The following is a 17,947-nucleotide window of genomic DNA, read 5'->3' on the forward strand; positions in this document are numbered from 1 at the left end:
AAAATGTGCTCGTTTCCCCAAGAACTTCGGTCTTTCTCGAATTCTTGAAAAGATTCTTACTCTCTTCCCTTAATGTTTTTATTTTTATCAAATTTATGCAGTCACTTAGTTTAAAAGAGTCTTATGATTATACAAAGTTTCCTGTGAAAAGTAGCAGTTGCCATCACTGCCCTAGCATACCCTTCTTTTCAAAGAAAGCAACCTTCCCCCTCTTTTAGCAGATTATTTTAGGATTTACCTCTACATCTCTTAATGTTGATGATTTCTCCTTTTTTTTTTAAATAGGCTCTGCCCTCAACCCTAAGATCAACAGTCATAAGATCTAATAACTCAGCCCAGCCAGATGTCTCTTGATTTCTCCAGTTTTAAGCATTACCAGTACTGACTTGTCACTACAAAGGGTTAGAATTTAGCCTTCATTCTTCCCTTTGCCCTTTGCATTCATCACACACAAACACATACCCTTTTGTGCTGACCCCCTATAAGTCATAACCCTATATAATCTCTCCCCTGAGTGCAGGCAGAACCTGTGACTTGCTTCTAACCCACAGAAGATGCAAAGGTGAAGAAATTTTACTGATGTGATTAAGGCCCCCAATCAGTTGACTTTGAGGTTATCAAAGGAAAGAATATCCTGGGTAGGCTTGACTTAATTGGGTAAAATCCCTTAAAAGAGGGAAGCAGGCACTTGAGCAGGTCAGAGAGGCTCTCTTACCGACTTTGAAGGAAGCCGCAATGACTTCTACAGGCATGAGCCAATGAGCTCTTCCAAGTCCCTGAGGGAGCTTGGAAGCAGGTCTTTCCTCACATGACCATGCAGCCTGGCCAGCGCCTTGAAGGAGCTTTGTGAAACCCCAATCAAAGGATCCAGCCGGCTCTGCTGGCACTCCTGACCCACCGAAAATGCAAGGTAATAAATTAATGTGAGGTATTGTTTGAAGCCACTATATTTGTGCTACTTTATTACAGCAATAGAGAATTGGTTCTTCTTTCCTTGTTAACTTCCCATATAGAGTTTCAGTCTCATCAGTTTTGAGTGTTTATATGATTATGACATGCAAGTGCTTTTGTAACTTAATGAACTATGGCTACTTTTCCTCCCTGCAGAAAAATTAATCATTGCTCTCACCCCCCTTTTCTTTGTTATGATATTTTTTAGTTATCTTATTTTCCTTTCTTTTTTTTAAGATTTTATTTATTTATTTGAGAGAGACAGAGAGACAGAGAGAGAACACAAGAATGGAGAGTGACAGAGGGAGAAGCAGACTCCTTGCTGAGCAGGGAGCCCGAAGTGAGACTCAGTCCTGGGACTCCAGGATTATGACCTGAGCCGAAGGCAGTCACTTAACCAATTGAGCCACCCAGGTGGCTCCCATCAAGGTCTCTTCCCGTCGAGAGACTGAAATTCATTAAGTATTCTATCAGTTTCATTGGCTGGGGTCTATTCCAGAAGTTTTTTCACTTGATTCAATTATAATTAGTTCCTCTAATCTGAACACATGGCGATCATGCTATTCCCACCCTTTCTGATCATCTTGGGGAATCTTTACTTCTTTCCCACATGGTAGATGTTATTTCCTAAACTGTATTCCTCTTTCCCTCATTTGGTGAATCATGTCTTCTAGAGGCTTCATGGCTTCATTCTGCCTGTTGATTTCATTGACATTTTGGCTAGGTATGTAACTGTACTGAAAAATTTCCCACAGAACTTTGAAACCTACACTACCTAGATACCTTCTTGTCTAAGGCCACACCACCCTGAACCCACCTGACCTGGTGTTGCTGTTGGGAAGGACAAAGTTATTCTGATTCATGTTCCTCTGTAAATAGCCTACTTTCTTTCCTCCCTGGAAGTTGAGAAACATAGTCTAGAGAGCTTAAATCGCTATGCCGTGGATAGTTTAGATAGTTTAGACCGAGATGATTTGCTTTTGCAAATTACTCCATTTATAGTTGTTTCTCTCTTGTATTTTATCTATCATTGTTACATCTTTGTAGCAAAGAAAGATATATCAAAGCATGAACTTACAGCACCATCCTAACTGAAATAAACTATTTTAAAATGTCAAAAACTTAAGTAAAACCATAAAGTTAATAGTTTTACATTCAAGGTGTTGAAATATATTCTTACTAAGAAAATTATACTGGGACAAATGAGACAAAAAAGCATTAAATACTAATAATCTGAATTTGCCCAAAATATTTTCTTACTACAAGAAAAAATACCACTCTGCTAATCTCCTATTGAAATTCATCCCTATTATTTTCAATTTTTGAAAGTCTGAGTGAAGAAATTAGACTGTATATTTGCTATACTTATCACCAGATGAATTTAAAAGTATGTAATAGAATATTGAGCTTTAAGAGTTTCAATTAAAATTAAAATGTCTCTTGGGTTCAGGGATAGAGAAAGAAAGTCTTAATCTCTATATTAAGTGCTATGAATAAAACAATTTAGGAAAAGCAAAAGAATTTACAGCAGGGTCTATCTTTGTTGAAAAGAACAAACCACACAACTTTGCTAAGGAGATTTTCTGAAAATACCTCAGAATATTATGGCTTATTCTTTCATTTTGTTTCTGGGATCCTAAATACATGCTAGTGAGAGGGTAAATTCTCATTTAGTTAACATCTTAAAAACTCCTAAAAAGATAAAAAAAGGTGAAAATATGAATGTCTACTATTCATCCCCCTCCAAAACAAAGAATTTAATAAGATGAAGTGAAAAGTATTTTTTTCTACTTTTTCCTCCCTGAAAGTTGAGAAATTTCCCATAGTCTTTAAGTATTTGAAATATTAAACTGATGTGCCAAGATAATTTGCTTTTGCAAATGAGTCCATTTATGGCTATTATCTTTTTTATACTTTATCTGTCATTGTTATATATTTGTAGCAAAGGGAATGCATCAAAGCATGAACTCAGCATCATCCTGACTGAACTAAACATCTTCACTCCTAATAGATAAAGAGCAACAGTGTATATTCATTTATAATTAGATTAAGAACATTGCCAAAACTATGCGTGAAATCATTATAGGTCCTTTCTGTTATGTACACTTGAGTATATAATATTTAATATATATTAATATAATAACATAACTTTATATATAATATATAGGAATATATATTTAATATTAATACATATGAATTATATAGTAATATAGTAATATATATGTCTGTATATATATAATTTAATTTATTGTAATATTCTGTTTAAGCTAAATGTGACTGAAATCTTTTGTTCTAGGACCAAGAACAAAAATTTAGTAATTTTGAATGTATAAAGCTTTCTAAAACATAAAGGTATTTTGAAGATGCCCCAACAATAAAACTTGGACAGCAGCATGCAGAAGAATGAAACTGGATCACTTTCTTACACCATACACAAAAATAAACTCAAAATGGATAAACGACCTAAATGTGAGACAGGAATCCATCAAAATCCTAGAGGCAAACAGGCAGCAACCTCTTTGACCTTGGCTGTAGCAACATCTGGCTACACACGTCTCCAAAGGCAAGAGAAAGAAAAGCAAAAATGAACTATTGGGACTTCATCAAGATAAAAACCTTCTGCACAGCAAAGGAAGCATTCAACACAACTAAAATCCAACCACAAAATGGCAGAAGATATTTGCAAATGGTGTATCAGATAAAGGGCTAGTATCCAAAATCTATAAAGTACTTATCAAACTCAACACTGAAAAAAACAAAAAATCCAGTTAAGAAATGGGCAGGGAGCACCTGGGTGGCTCAGTGGGTTAAGCCTCTGCTTTCAGCTCAGGTCATGATCTCAGGGTCCTGGGATCAAGCCCCACATCGGGCTCCCTTCTCAGTGGGGAGCCTGCTTTTCCCTGCTCTCTGCCTGCCTTTCTGCCTACTTGTGATCTCTCTCTCTCTCAAATAAATATATTAAAAAAAAAAAAAAAGAAACGGGCAGAAGACATGAATATACATTTCTCCAAAGACATACAGATAGCTAAAAGACCCATGAAAAAATGTTCAACATCATCAGGGAAATACAAATCAAAACCACAATGAGATACCACCTCACACTGGTCCAAAGGGCTAAAATTAACAACTCAGGAAATAACAGTTGTGGGCAAGGATGTGGTGAAAGGGGAATCCTCTGGCACTATTGGTGGGAATGCAAACTGGTGTAGCTACTCCTGAAAATAGTCTGCCTGGAGAGTCCTCAAAAAGTTAAAAAGAGAACTACCCTATGCCCCTTCAATTGTACAACTAGGTGTTTATCCAAAGAATGCAAAAATGCTGAGTCAAAGGGGCACATGCACCCTAATGTTTACAGCAGCAATGTCCACAACAACCAAAATATGGAGAAAACCCAGATGTCTACTGACAGATGAGTGGATAAAGAAGATGTGGTATATACATAGAGTGGAATACTATTCAGCCATCAAAAAATGAAATCTTGCCATTTGCAACAATGTGGATGGAACCTGAGGATATTATGCTGAGTGAAATAGGTCAACCAGAGAAAGACAAGTACCATTTGATTTCACAACATATGTGGAATTTAAGAAACAAAACTGATGAACACAGGGGAAGGGAAAGAAAAATAAAACAAAATAAAAACAAACCAGCAGACACTCTTAACTATAGGGAACAAATTGAGGGTCACTGGAGGGGAAGTGGGTAGGGGTTTGGGTAATTGGGTGATGGGCACTAAGGAGGGCACATGATATAATGAGCACTAGGTGTTATATGCAACTGATGAATCACTAAACTCTACTCTGACACTAATAATACATTATATGTTAACTAGCTTGAATTTTTAAAAAATCTTTAAAACACAAAAAACCAGGGATGCCTGGGTGGCTCAGTTGGTTGGATGACTGCTTTCAGCTCAGGTCATGATCCTGGAGTCCTGGAATCGAGTCCCACGTCGGGCTCCCAGCTCCGCAGGGAGTCTGCTTCTCTCTCTGACCTTCTCCTCACTCATGCTCTCTCTCACTGTCTCTCTCTCTCAAATAAATAAATAAATTAAATAAAAACACACAAAAAACCTGAATTTAAATAAAATCTTAAATAAATGAATGAATGAATATATAGATGCCCAGCAATATCTCCCAGCCCACATCCTCTTCTATATACCTTTGCCACCCCTCTTATTGAAAGTGCTATTTTTGTCCCCCTCTACTTGAATCTAGGAAGGCTTGTGACTGCTTTGATCAATCACAAGCACAGATGAAACGACTGTGTGACCTCCAATATGTGTCAAAGCATCTGTTGGGGTTTTTGTTTTGTTCCCTGGAATACTCATGCCAGATGCTCCAAGCCACCATGTAAAAAGTGTGACTACCTAGAGCGCCATACTATAAGGAAGCCAAGACACATGGAGAGGCCATGTGTAGACTTGCAGGTTGGCAGTCTTACTCTTCCAATCATCCTAAACTTGGATCTGGCCAGGTGAGTGAATAAGCCTTCGGGTGATCCCAGCCTCTAAACTTTGAGTCCCCAGGCATCAAAGAGAAGAAACAAACTATCCCCATTGTGCCCTATCCAAATTCCTGATTCACAGAATCTGTGACAAATAAAAGATGGCTGCCATACATCACTTCTTCTTGGCATAATTTGGGTTTTTTTTTTAAGATTTTATTTATTTATTTGACAGAGAGAGAGAGAGATCACAAGTAGGCAGAGAGGCAGGCAGAGAGAGAGGGGGAAGCAGGCTCCCTCCTGAACAGAGAGCCCAATGTGGGGCTTGATTCCAGGACCCTGAGATCATGACCCGAGCCAAAGGCAGAAGCTCAACCCACTGAGCCACTCAGGTGCCCCTTTGGTGTAATTTGTTATGCATAAATAGTAGCAAGAATGCTCTCCCCTCAACTAACACAACATGCCTGAGTTTCATTGGTTGTTCATTTCCTTGATTGCCTTTCAGTCTTAAATATTATTTCTGCTGAAGTTACAGATGTAACAGGAATTTGCTCAGTATGTCTGCCCATAGTCTTTCCTTCCAAGTGCCATAATCCTTCCAGAAAGGTACATGACTGAAGGCAAATAGTCTTAAAATTTCTAGAGCAAAAATTATCTCTTCAACTTTCCATGATTCAGTCTCAAATAATTAATCATCAAAACTCAAGTATTCCAAAGTCCTCTCTCAAAAAAAAAAGTTTTGCTCGGCTCACAAGATGGCCCAGGATATCACCTCCATGGAGAGGTTGTTGGTATTTGACACAGGTTAAATTTCAAGTCAAGTTTGCTTGTTTGTATAACACATACTATATTGCTCAACATAAAAATGTTTCCTCAATCAACAAATTATCTTCAATTCAAACATTCATTTTTGTAAATAGTAGTTCATAGAAGAAATTACTGATTTAGTACGCCTTTTAGTTGTTTCAATCATCTCAGTATTTTGGGACACAAGCAATTTATAGATTTAAGAAACAAAAAAGCTCACCTTAACAAGCTTTTTGGTTCTGAACTCATTCAATTTTGTCTTTAAAATTAGAATCTCTCGGGCATCTGGGCGATCAGTTGGTTAAGCATCGGCCTTTGCCTAGGTCATGATCCCAGGCTCCCTGCTTTGCAGGGAGCCTGCTTCTCCCATTCCTTCCGCCCTTCCTCCCCCACTCCCCCACTGCTTGTGTGCAGGCTCAGGTGCTCTCCTTCTTTCTGTCAAATAAATAAATAAAATCTTAAAATAAAATTACAATCTCTCTTGACATGATCCTGGCTATCATCACAGACTATATTTTTGCCATGGTTAGTGCCAATTACACTGAGATGTTTTGTTTGAGACATTATCTTTCACTTTATGTAATAAAATATTAGCAATCAAGGAAAGCACTAAGTAATCTGTGAGAGCATAAATAAGAAAATTAAGACAATTAGTCTGTACAGTGGTTCAGTAACTTCTTTGTCTTTGCTAAACTTTACTAATCAAAAATATTTATAAGAAGGAAAGCATTTGTATTTTGTTTAGGTCTATGAAAAACACTGAAAGGAAAACTTATTATTAGTCAATAAGACTAAGCCACCATGTCATTAAATACATTATGGGGTAAAGAAATAATCATGTGTTTGTAGTGGTGAAATATTTACATTATTTTGGGCTTGTGATAAATATCCACAAGAACAATGAGTTTTAATAATATATGCAGATAGGCAGAAAAAACTGGTTGGTGCATTTCTCTCATTTTTTTGTCCTAGAAAACATTTGTTTTTTAAATTAGTGAAATCATATATCAGAACCATAGAATGCCTTTTTCCTGGATATTATACCTATGAAGAGTTTGGAGTTAACCAAGATGTATAATAATGTCATGTACCTCACAATGATACAGGTACTAAAAGTAAGGATTAATAATAATAATAATAATAATAATAATAATAATGAATTGCAAGTATTTATGCTTTGGTATCTATCTCCAGGCTTTGGCCTAAATATTTAATGCTTTTTCTTATTTAGACTTCACAAAATATTGATGAGGTTGTTATTACTATTATCTCTACTTTATAGGCAAACACATTAAGAAAATCAGTTTACTAAGTGAGTGGTGGAGACCTCAGACAAAACTTACCTAAATACCTGACTCTGAAACCCATTTGTTCCCTATGTTAATCTGCCAATCATATTTTGGAAATATTCACATAACGTACTTCCTGATGTATCTAAAGATTTGGAATCTCCGACAAACCAAAAAAACACACAAAAAGCAAAAATTATTAGCTATAAATTTCTTAATTAAGGTATAAGGTATTCTTTTTCATTAAAATGTAACTTCTTAGAGTAAAGCAAAGGAATACAAAGCATGTATACCATAACTTGGACAACTATTTAATTTTAGGGAAGATGTAATAAAACAGTATTGTACTATTACAAGGATATGCACATATTTCTGCACAATTTTTTTTAACTAAGGAGAAGGAAAAGGAAGATACACCTATTTTCTTTTACAATTTTGACACCTAGCTGCCCTAAGAACGTGTTGGCAGGACTAGTTAATACCCGGAACTGTGGATCAAGAGAGCTAACAGATACTAGGATAGGTGAGAGCTGGAAAATAATCTTGTGTCCATCTGTATAACGATCATAAAACTCAATTCAAGGACCTGTTTAAATTACCTAGAAAGGCAGGAGTTCATAAACAAACCTGACATCTTTGAATAAGTGAAAATATCTTAATTTTGAATATATGCTTCATGAGAGCAATGGCCACATTTGTTTATACTTGTCTTCTGTATCTAAAACATTGCTTAGTGTGTAATTGAAGCCCAGTGGATATCTGTGTGATAAATCACTTAATATCAGTACATGACCTGATAGAGTTAGCCTTCAAGTGCAGCTAGAATGATATCAAGACAGGAATCCTACAGGGAATATTTGTTGATTTGACCAACTTCTACCTAAAATTATTGCATAAAAATAAAAATAACATGTATAATGCAGTAAAATAAATCCACTACTAATACAGAAGATGAAGAGCAAACTGAGAAAAGATTTGCAACAAAATGGCAGTGTTTCCATATCAAAACAAAAATAAAGGAATTATAAAAATAGAAGGTTGAAGATTATCTTAATAACAAAATGCACAAAGGCTGAGAACATATAATTCATATAAGAAAAACATTTAAAAATAAGAAAAATGTTTAGAATTTTTGATAATCAAATCAATCCAATTTCAGAATATTTTTACATACATAAATAGGCAAAGATGGAGAAAAAATTATCAAGTGTTAAGGTGGGAAAGGAAAAACAATGTCATAGGCTGGTTTTAGGAGAATGAAATTATATATCTGTATGTGCAAATTTGGAAATATTCTAAATACTTACATCCAACAAGGAAGTTAAGAAATTTTGGCTTAAAAATTAGTGATGTGATGGAAAAAAAGGTCTTTTTTAAATGATAATGAGAAAATAAAGACAAATACTTCAGAAAAAAAATCTATAATAGAAAGGAATGGTCCAAATATAAAACAATCCAAATTAAACTATAAGACTACAGTTGACTATAATTTAAGCTGCTTCTTTGAGCTGCACAGGTTTTGTAGCTTATAATTATATTTTTTTGTCTCTGAGTCCAATCATAATATGAAGCTCTAATTGTGACTGATATTTACATAATTATATTGCTGTTCATTATTTATCAAATTTTAGATTAACTCTGAAGGCAAATCCTCGGAGAATTCATTATCATAACAGAATAGCATGTAAAAGTTATAAACTCTGATAGCAAAATAATGATACAGCAGAGAGAAACTGGCAGAGAAGAATGTAGGAGATTGATACGGGAACGCTTTCCCCCTCATTTTGCATAATGGAGAGTCAAGAGTTATGGCTCAAAGTTGTATATATTAGTTGGTAATGTGTTCAACTATAAGTTACAGGAAAACAACGATTGAGAGTAATGAGACTATGGGGCGTCTGCCTGGCTCAGTCGGAAGAGCACGTGGACTCTGGATCTCGGGGTCATGAGTTTGAACCCCACACTGGGTGTAGGGATTATTTAAATTTAAAAAAAAAAGAGTAATAAGAATACATGTGAGTGTGTGTGCCTCAGTTCTGGGCTGGTACGCCTTGTCAATAATTTCATGAAAAGTTGGAATCAATCTTCCTTCCTTCCTTTCTTTCTTCCTTCCTTCCTCCCTGCCTCTCTCCCTTTCCTCCCCTATCCTTCCCTTTTTTTCCTTCCTTCCTTCCTCCCTCCCTCCCTCCCTTCCATTCTTTCCTTCCCTTCCTCCCTCCCTCCCTTCCTTTCCTCCTCTCCTTCCCTCTCTCTCTTTCTTTCCTTTCTACCTCCATCCCACCCACCTTCCTTCCTTCCTCTCTCTCTTGCTCACTCTCTCTCTCATATTCCAGGGCCAGAGAATGGCTGCTGTGCCTCCCCACTTTACATTCACATTCTAGACAAGATGAGAGGGGCAGAGTCAAAACTAATGGGAAAGTGGGTATTGAGTGAGTCACTTAACATTCACCACAATAAGGAAAATAATTTTAGTACATAATTTGAAGTATTCAAAGTCATACTACTAACAACACTCAGGAGGTGAAAGCACAGCAAATTTGAGCTAAAATGTCTCATTATTTAGAGCAGGGAGTCAAAATAATTTCCTCCATTGACATATGAAGAAATACAAATAGTCCCCAGAAAAATAAAAAACAAAATCAAAGGCAGTTTTGCCTTAGGAACAGAGATAAGATGTTGGTGAATGAGAAGGTCTTATAGGAGAGTTTTGCTTTTTTTCCATTCACATATGCCACAAATATGACTGGTTGACTCTTAATGTCCAAGGGGTTTTTCTCATCCCTGGGAATTTCCTTGGGGTAAGCTAACAGGGTCCTTCCCTGCATTTATATTCTAGTAGCAAGCAAAACAAAAAGAGAGACATACAATCTCAGAAAGCAGTAGGTTCTAAAAAGCTAGAAAGAGATGTGATTAGGGAAATTTGCTATGAGATCAGGAAAGCTCTCTCTGAAGAGATGACTTCTGAGCAAAAATGGGAAGCCCTGCAAATAGACTGGACTACAGAGAAGACTATAGGTCTGCTGTATTTCAGAGCATGGGATAAAATATTCACTGCTTTGAAAATCCAGAGAGCTCATTCCCCACTGCTCTCCCAGCCACTAATGAGGCTCTAGTTTCAACCATTATTGATCAAGCCTGTCAGAACAACACTAATCAACTTCATTCAAGGCCATGAACCAATCTGCGATAGATCTAACCTTTAATTCACTGTGTTAGTACAACTTCTAAGGCCCTAAAACCATGTCCCTTCCAATGAGATATAGTTCCGGCTGGAGATGCTGGCAGAATTCAACATTTATCCTGGCATCAAGAACCTCTAGGGAAGAATGAGCAGGAAAATCCACTGGAGAGAATAACTCTGGATTTTAATCCAATCTAAGGATTCTGGACTTGGGGCTTTTACTTATGCAGTCAAGACAATGTTATTTCGGATTTGGTATCTTCAGAATTACAATCTTCAACATAAATTTGTAAGGGAGCTCTATTTTTGAACTGTAATTTCTTTTAGGGAATTTAATAAACACCGAGGACAAATTTGGGGGGACTATATTACTGGCATTTTGTCAGTGGGAGGTATTTTTTTGTTTTAAGGTTTATTTATTTATTTGAGAGAGTGCAGAGGGTCAAAAGGCGAGGGAGAGAGAATCCCAAGCAGACGCTGCACAGAGCACGGAGCTGATGCAGGGCTCCATCTATGACCCCGAGATCATGACCTTAGCAGAAACCAACAGTCGGACACTCAACTGACTGCGCCACCCAGGCGCCCTGGTGGAAGGCATCTATGTGTTTCATTACAGCACTCATTCTCAAGGCAGAATTTCTTACTTATACATTAGAAAAGGTGCTGCATATACTTTGGCTAAGATATAGAATAGGGAATAAAATTTCAGTCTTTAAATCATGGAGATGGTTTGATGACATACTCTTCGGGACCACTGCAGACAGTGTCCAATGCCCACATTCCCAGGAGGAATGATCCAAGGCAGCAGACGTTGGCACTGAGGAAGTGAACTCATGAAGCTGAGAAGAGGGCTGTCCTGGGGCTGAGGACTGCCTGCTTCTGAGATGGATACAGACCTGTGGTGATACCCCTGGTCCCTCCAGTCCCTTTCCTCTTGCTGCCATGACTGGGAAGTAAGGAAAGAAGAAACTAGGTATACTTGCCTGTGCATTTCTCTTTTCTTTCCCAAGACTTTCTTGCCAACAGAGGTTTCTGCTCTACAGTGCTGCCTGTGGCTATGTCTAATTCTGGCAGTATGAATAGTAAAGATTGGAGGCCCTGTAGAATCTAAACATACCAGACAACTTCTACCTTGTCAGTTCTCTTGGAACCTGTCTCTTTGACCTTCCAAACACATCCCTGGTGATTCTGTGTTATGATTTTTGTCTTAATCTGCAGCATCCAATATTTAATAACTACATTTATTATAATGCCAGGCAGTACATAGTACCACATATTGTTTAGAGCTCAAAGATTTCAGCAACTTTCCCAAACTCACAAAGTGGTAGAGCACGGATTTGTATCTAGATCTGTCACAGAGAGCACCAACCCAGAAATACTTGGTTCTCCTGCACAGTCTGGTGGCCACTCCTTCCCACATAAGAGACGTTTTACCCAGAATTCTCTTCTGCAAGAATCTACCACTGTCAGAAGAAAGCCTAATATCCCATTTTAAATAGGGAGTAGCAGTCTCCTTCAGTGACTGCTGAATAAAACAACAGACCTATAGGAAAACTAGGGCAGGTTTGTGTGGATAACTTACTCCCTTGGGGATTCACAAGGCACTTCAATAGGGTTCTTAGGGTTGCATTCTGTGGTCATATCCTATAATAGCACATTGGTTCAGGAGAACCTTTTTCTAGATGAACTGATGAGAGACATGCTTGAATATCGTCCCTGAAATTTTGGGTCCCACACACAAATGGATTCCTCTGTGCCCCCTGAGGAGGATAAATATATTCAGCTCCACTATGACCCTTACTCACTTTCATCAGGACATTCTGAGTCCTCTGCTATTATTTCCAAAATCCGTACTTCAAACGTATTATAATCTTAATTCAGAAAAAAAAAATCCATATGTAATGGTGCTCTTTTCCATAGTGCTTAAGAATTAAGCATAAAGTTCTGTGGAAATTTACTTTTAGCTAAATCTTATGCCTCTATTTCTTATACTTCCTATGAAGAAATCAGAAAGTAGGTGCCTCAGAAAATATATATGGAAATAAATGAGATGAGGTTCATTTTTGACTCCTCAAGGAGCCCATTATCTACGAGGAAGTTAAGGCAAGTCTAAATGTAATATAAGTGGCATAATACACACAGTATCATGCAAAAGATACAAATCAACTGCTATAAGAAATCAAAGGAACAGAATTTATATGCTATGCAGGAATGAGGAAAGAATTTGTCATTAGTCTTATTCAGTAAATAAGATTTCAATAAGCAATGGCAGAAAAAGGAAACTATAGGTGAGAAAAGCCACAAAGAAAAAAGTACAAGAAAGGGAAAGCAAGAGATGAGCTCATAAACATTTCTGAATTTAATATGGTTGAAATGTTTGTGTGTGGGGGGGGTGCAAATGTAATGCAAGATAAATCTGGAACAATATGTTTGGGCTTATTATGAAGAGTTTAAACACCAAGCTGAGGGATTGCTAATTAATTCATTAATAGGAAGCCTGTGAAAAAAATGTGTATGGGAAAACAAATGATTATTCTGGCTGTAGTTCAGGGAGAGGTCATCACACACCAAAAAGATTACATTTTCCAACTCTTTTGCATCCAGGTATGGCTATGTGCCAAAGTCTGGCCAAGGAAATTTTAGCAGGCGTGTTGTGAACATTTCCAGATATCCCCCTACAAAGGGAAAGAAATCCTGCTTCCTCCCCTTTCCTCCTTCCTGCTGGTGGGAATCCTGATATAGTGACACTCAAGCAGCCATAGAGGACTATGAAGTGACCTTGAGAACAAAAGTCACATGAATTGGGTAATAAAATAGGAAGATCATAGTTTTCTGATACTGTGGATCTCATAAACCTGATCTGGACTTCCTGCTTTTGAAATATTCTTTTTGTTTGGTTTTTTTTTTTTTTTTTTTTTTTTGAGAGAGAGAGAGCACGTTTGTGCACTGAGCGGGGGGGGGGGGAGCAGAGGGAGAGGCAGAGAGAGAATCTCAAGCAGACTCCCTACTTAGAGCAGAGCCCAACAAGGGGCTCCATCTCACAACTCTGAGACCATGACCTGAGTAGAAATCAAGAGAAGGCAGCTTAACCAACTGAATACCCAGAGACCCCTACTTATGGAATGTTCTTATAGAGTAATCTATTTCTACTTTGTTTATACCATTGTTTTAGGAATCCTTTTTGTTGGTAACCAAATAATCTAAGCTAACCAGGTGGGTACTCAGGAAGGTCACGTGGGAAAATGTAGACCTTTTACCTTCCATCCCCAGTGTAGAAAACTTAGCAGAAGAGAATTCTGCTTCAGAAATGTCAGAGGCAAGCAGAAGGAAAAAACTACTTATGCTGTAAATCAAAAAGAGCATGACCAGGGACCAGAAATATTGAAAAAAAAATCATGGAATTTATTCTTTTAGGTCAAAATCTACTAAATTTATTTCCACTTTTGAATCTGATTAAATTTGTCCATGGCTAAATGTATCTGATTTTACCCCCACCTATTTTGTTAACTTTGCACCACTGTTTATGGTGAACTATGAAAACTACGAAAAATAGCTATCGTAAAGAGTAAAATTTTATTAACAGAATGAGTATTTCAACAGCAAATGTTTCATCTGCAAATGTTATAGTTGTTAGCTTCTTAGCTTGAAAAAAACACATAGCAAGGAATGGAACGAGAAGACTATGCAAGCCAATGAAATTTGTGCCCCAACTCCACACTCATGTCCAAGATGCACAAAACACTGGCCCTTTCTCTTGTCCTGCCAAAGCTTTGGAAATGTATTGCAAATCCACCACTCAGAGAGCATTCCACCACACAGAGAACATTCCTGGGGTGGAGGCTTAGAGACACAACATGATGCAAGAGAAAAGGCAAATAAACATCACGACCTCCTCACAGCCATTGTTCTTCCTGTGAGTAGAGTATAAACTGTAACGCTTTAATAGTAACATATTTTGCTATCTGTGACTTGAACAGTTAGTGTGTCATTCACAAGGAAAAGTCAGTGAACTACGTGTGTCATTTGTAAAAATGCTCACCTTCTCTAAGTTCATATATAAATATTCCCTTAGCACCTCCTCACCTTGCTCTCTTTGATGCATTTGCCAGTTTTATCTCGTTTTCATCCCTCTGTCCTTTCTTACCTTCTATGGGATAATAGTTCTCTGGTTTTCTGTTTCTTTCTCTGACAGTTCAACTACTTTTCTATTTCCTGGTATTGTCTTCCTCCTCCCATCTTCTAATAAGAGATTGTTATTTTATTCCCCTCCTGCTTCAGGGTTATACCTGGGACATGCCCACTTTCTCCACCTAAACTCACTGTTCTAGGAAATCTCATTGCATTTCATGATTTCAGCACTAACAGCCATGTTGGTGGCAATGACTCCAACACCTACAGCCATGGTGTTTGACTCTCCACTCTCCACAGAGTGCCTCATGGAAGACTCACCAGAACTGACTCCTTAACATGAACACAGCTTCTCAAATGGGTACATCCCTTGTGCCTATTATTTCAGGTAATGGCAATGAACTCTCTTCATCATTCAGGCTGTCCAACAATCTTCAATAGCTTCCCAAAGAAAACAAATAAAAAAGCGTTTTGAGACTGGCCTTCAAATCTGTCCTAAACACTGCCTTTTTATTTATGCCATTAAAGATTCCACGCATTACATATCACCCTTTGTTTGGATTCCACCATTCTTCTACCTCAAGGACGCTCTGCCTCATCTCCACTTGCCAAAAATTAATTAGTACTCAGGTGTTACATCGGATGCCCCCCTCACTGAAGTTACGTGAACAGAAATAGAACTCTACCCATTCTTCTTTTGTAGCATCTAATCCTTTCTATCTTAATTATATCTTGAGTATATGTCTTCTCTTTTTACTACATGACTGGTAAATAAGATTTATAAGCATGGATTTATTTCTTATTCATGTTTGATTCCTCTTCTTTGTAGTCCTGTTAAGGAACCATATATCTACCAATCAATCAATCTGTACTGAATGAATAAGAGGAGTGAATTAAACAACTTAGAAGAAAATCAGCATGAAATACTCCAAAGAGAGTGTTTGAAAGTGTTCTGTCTTATCCAAAATGTGTCAGATGAAAGATAAATGGAAATCACAGGACTTGGGCTTCATAATGTAGATGAGTATTTACTACATTATGAGTCATATTGAAAAATTATTCCTAAAATATTTCTTAGAAACTAAATATTTCTCACTAATGCTGTTTTTCAACATGTTTATGTCTCAATGGTTACAAGAAATCTAAATGTTTTTAAAATTCTACCATCATGAAAGCAAAAGATGGATAGCATCCAATTACAATCACAGCATGCAGTAAAATCATCTCATAGTCTAATGTAATTAGTTACTATGTCAGCCCATGATGTCATAAAACATGGCTGTCTTATTCACCATTGGCTGTCCTGGTACCCAGAACTATTTCTCACACATAGTAAGTAATAAATATACATACATCACTTAATATTATTTTTTTTTATTTTTTCAGCATAACAGTATTCATTATTTTTGCACCACACCCAGTGCTCCATGCAATCCGTGCCCTCTACAGTACCCACCACCTGGTGCCCCCAACCTCCCACCCCACTTAATATTATTTTAACTAAAAAGTAAAACAACCTCTCTGATTCTCTACCCTTGTTGCCCAACAAACCACCATTATAACAATTTTATGCAAATAATTTATTATATATTTTATGCTTATACACCTCAAATCTATTTGCTTACTCTTTCTCTCTTTCCCTCTTTTTCTTTCATCCCATACATATGTTTTAGGTACATGAATTCATACAGGTAGGAAATAAATGTTTTTTGATTAGATGAATTTAGTTAAATAAATTTGAGCCTGACTTTCCCTTTTAATTAGACTGATAGATCTGAGATGGATTTTAACATTCTGATGTTTGCTTTTTTTCTGAAAGACTTTGATTTCAAGTATTTAAATTAAGTTTCCTTGGGGAAAACATACACAATTCATTTCATAAGCATGTAAAATGTAATAGACTTTCAAAGTATCTGTCCTCCAGTCGTAGATCTAAGCTGTGTATCTATGAGCTTCATTCAGAATTGAATATGACAAAGCTTTTTTTTTTTTTAAAGATTTTATTTTTTATTTATTTATTTGTCAGAGAGAGAGAGAGAGAGCGAGAGTGAGCACAAGCAGATAGAGTGGCAGGCAGAGGCAGAGGGAGAAGCAGGCTCCCTGCCGAGCAAGGAGCCCGATGTGGGACTCGATCCCAGGACCCTGGGATCATGACCTGAGCTGAAGGCAGCCGCTTAACCAACTGAGCCACCCAGGCGTCCCGAATATGACAAAGCTTTTAATACTTCATTTATTCTCATCTCCCTACCACCCCCCCACACTCAAAACAATTTTAATTATACGAGCTATATGGACTTCTCTGAGAAGAAATACAGACTTCAAAATGCCAACTGCTCTAGCAGAAACATGGTTGTCTTCTCATGTCTTCTTTGACACTTCAGGTTCCCCACCATATCTTTTCAAAGGGCCTGACAGTCCTATTCCTTCTAGCTGATCTGTAGTGCTGCTGTTCATATTCCTTTTGCTTCAAAATATCTAAGAATCCAGGGACAAACAGTGGTTCAGATATAGTAACTCCCTCCAGCAAAACAATTTAATGGTTTTGAAGTATCTTATAAATATACTTCCACTTACAATTTCCAACTGGGATAATAATTTGAAATATCAGAATAAACTAAGAAACTTGGTCATCCATTAGCTTTTATATGACTTTCCTGTAGTGGGTATAGAATGAGGAAATGATAAATCCTTGTGATGATCAATTTTATATGTCAACTTCACTGGGCCATAGGGTGCCCAGATATTTATCCAAACATTATTCTGGGTGAGTCTGTGAGAGTGTTTTATAAGATTACCACTTGAATCAGTAGACTGAGTAAAGCAGATCGCCTTCTTAATGTGGGTGGCCTTCATTCAATCAGTTGAAGGCTTGAATAGAAGAAGAAAGCTGACTCTCCACAAGTAGGAGGGAACTCCTCTTGCCTAACTCCCTTTCTGGGATACTGGTCTCTTCCTGCCTTTAGACTTGCACTGAAACAATGGCTCTTCTTGTATCTCGAGCTTCTGACTTTTAGACTGAAATTTGCACCATCAGCTTTCCGAGGTCTTAGCCTTTGAGCTTGGATCGGAACTATACAACTAGCTCTCCTAGGCTTCCTTTCGTCAACTGGAGATCTGGGAACTTCTCAGTCCCCATAATTGCATG

This window comes from Lutra lutra, chromosome 13, assembly GCF_902655055.1.
Source record: "Lutra lutra chromosome 13, mLutLut1.2, whole genome shotgun sequence".
Lineage (NCBI taxonomy): Eukaryota > Metazoa > Chordata > Mammalia > Carnivora > Mustelidae > Lutra > Lutra lutra.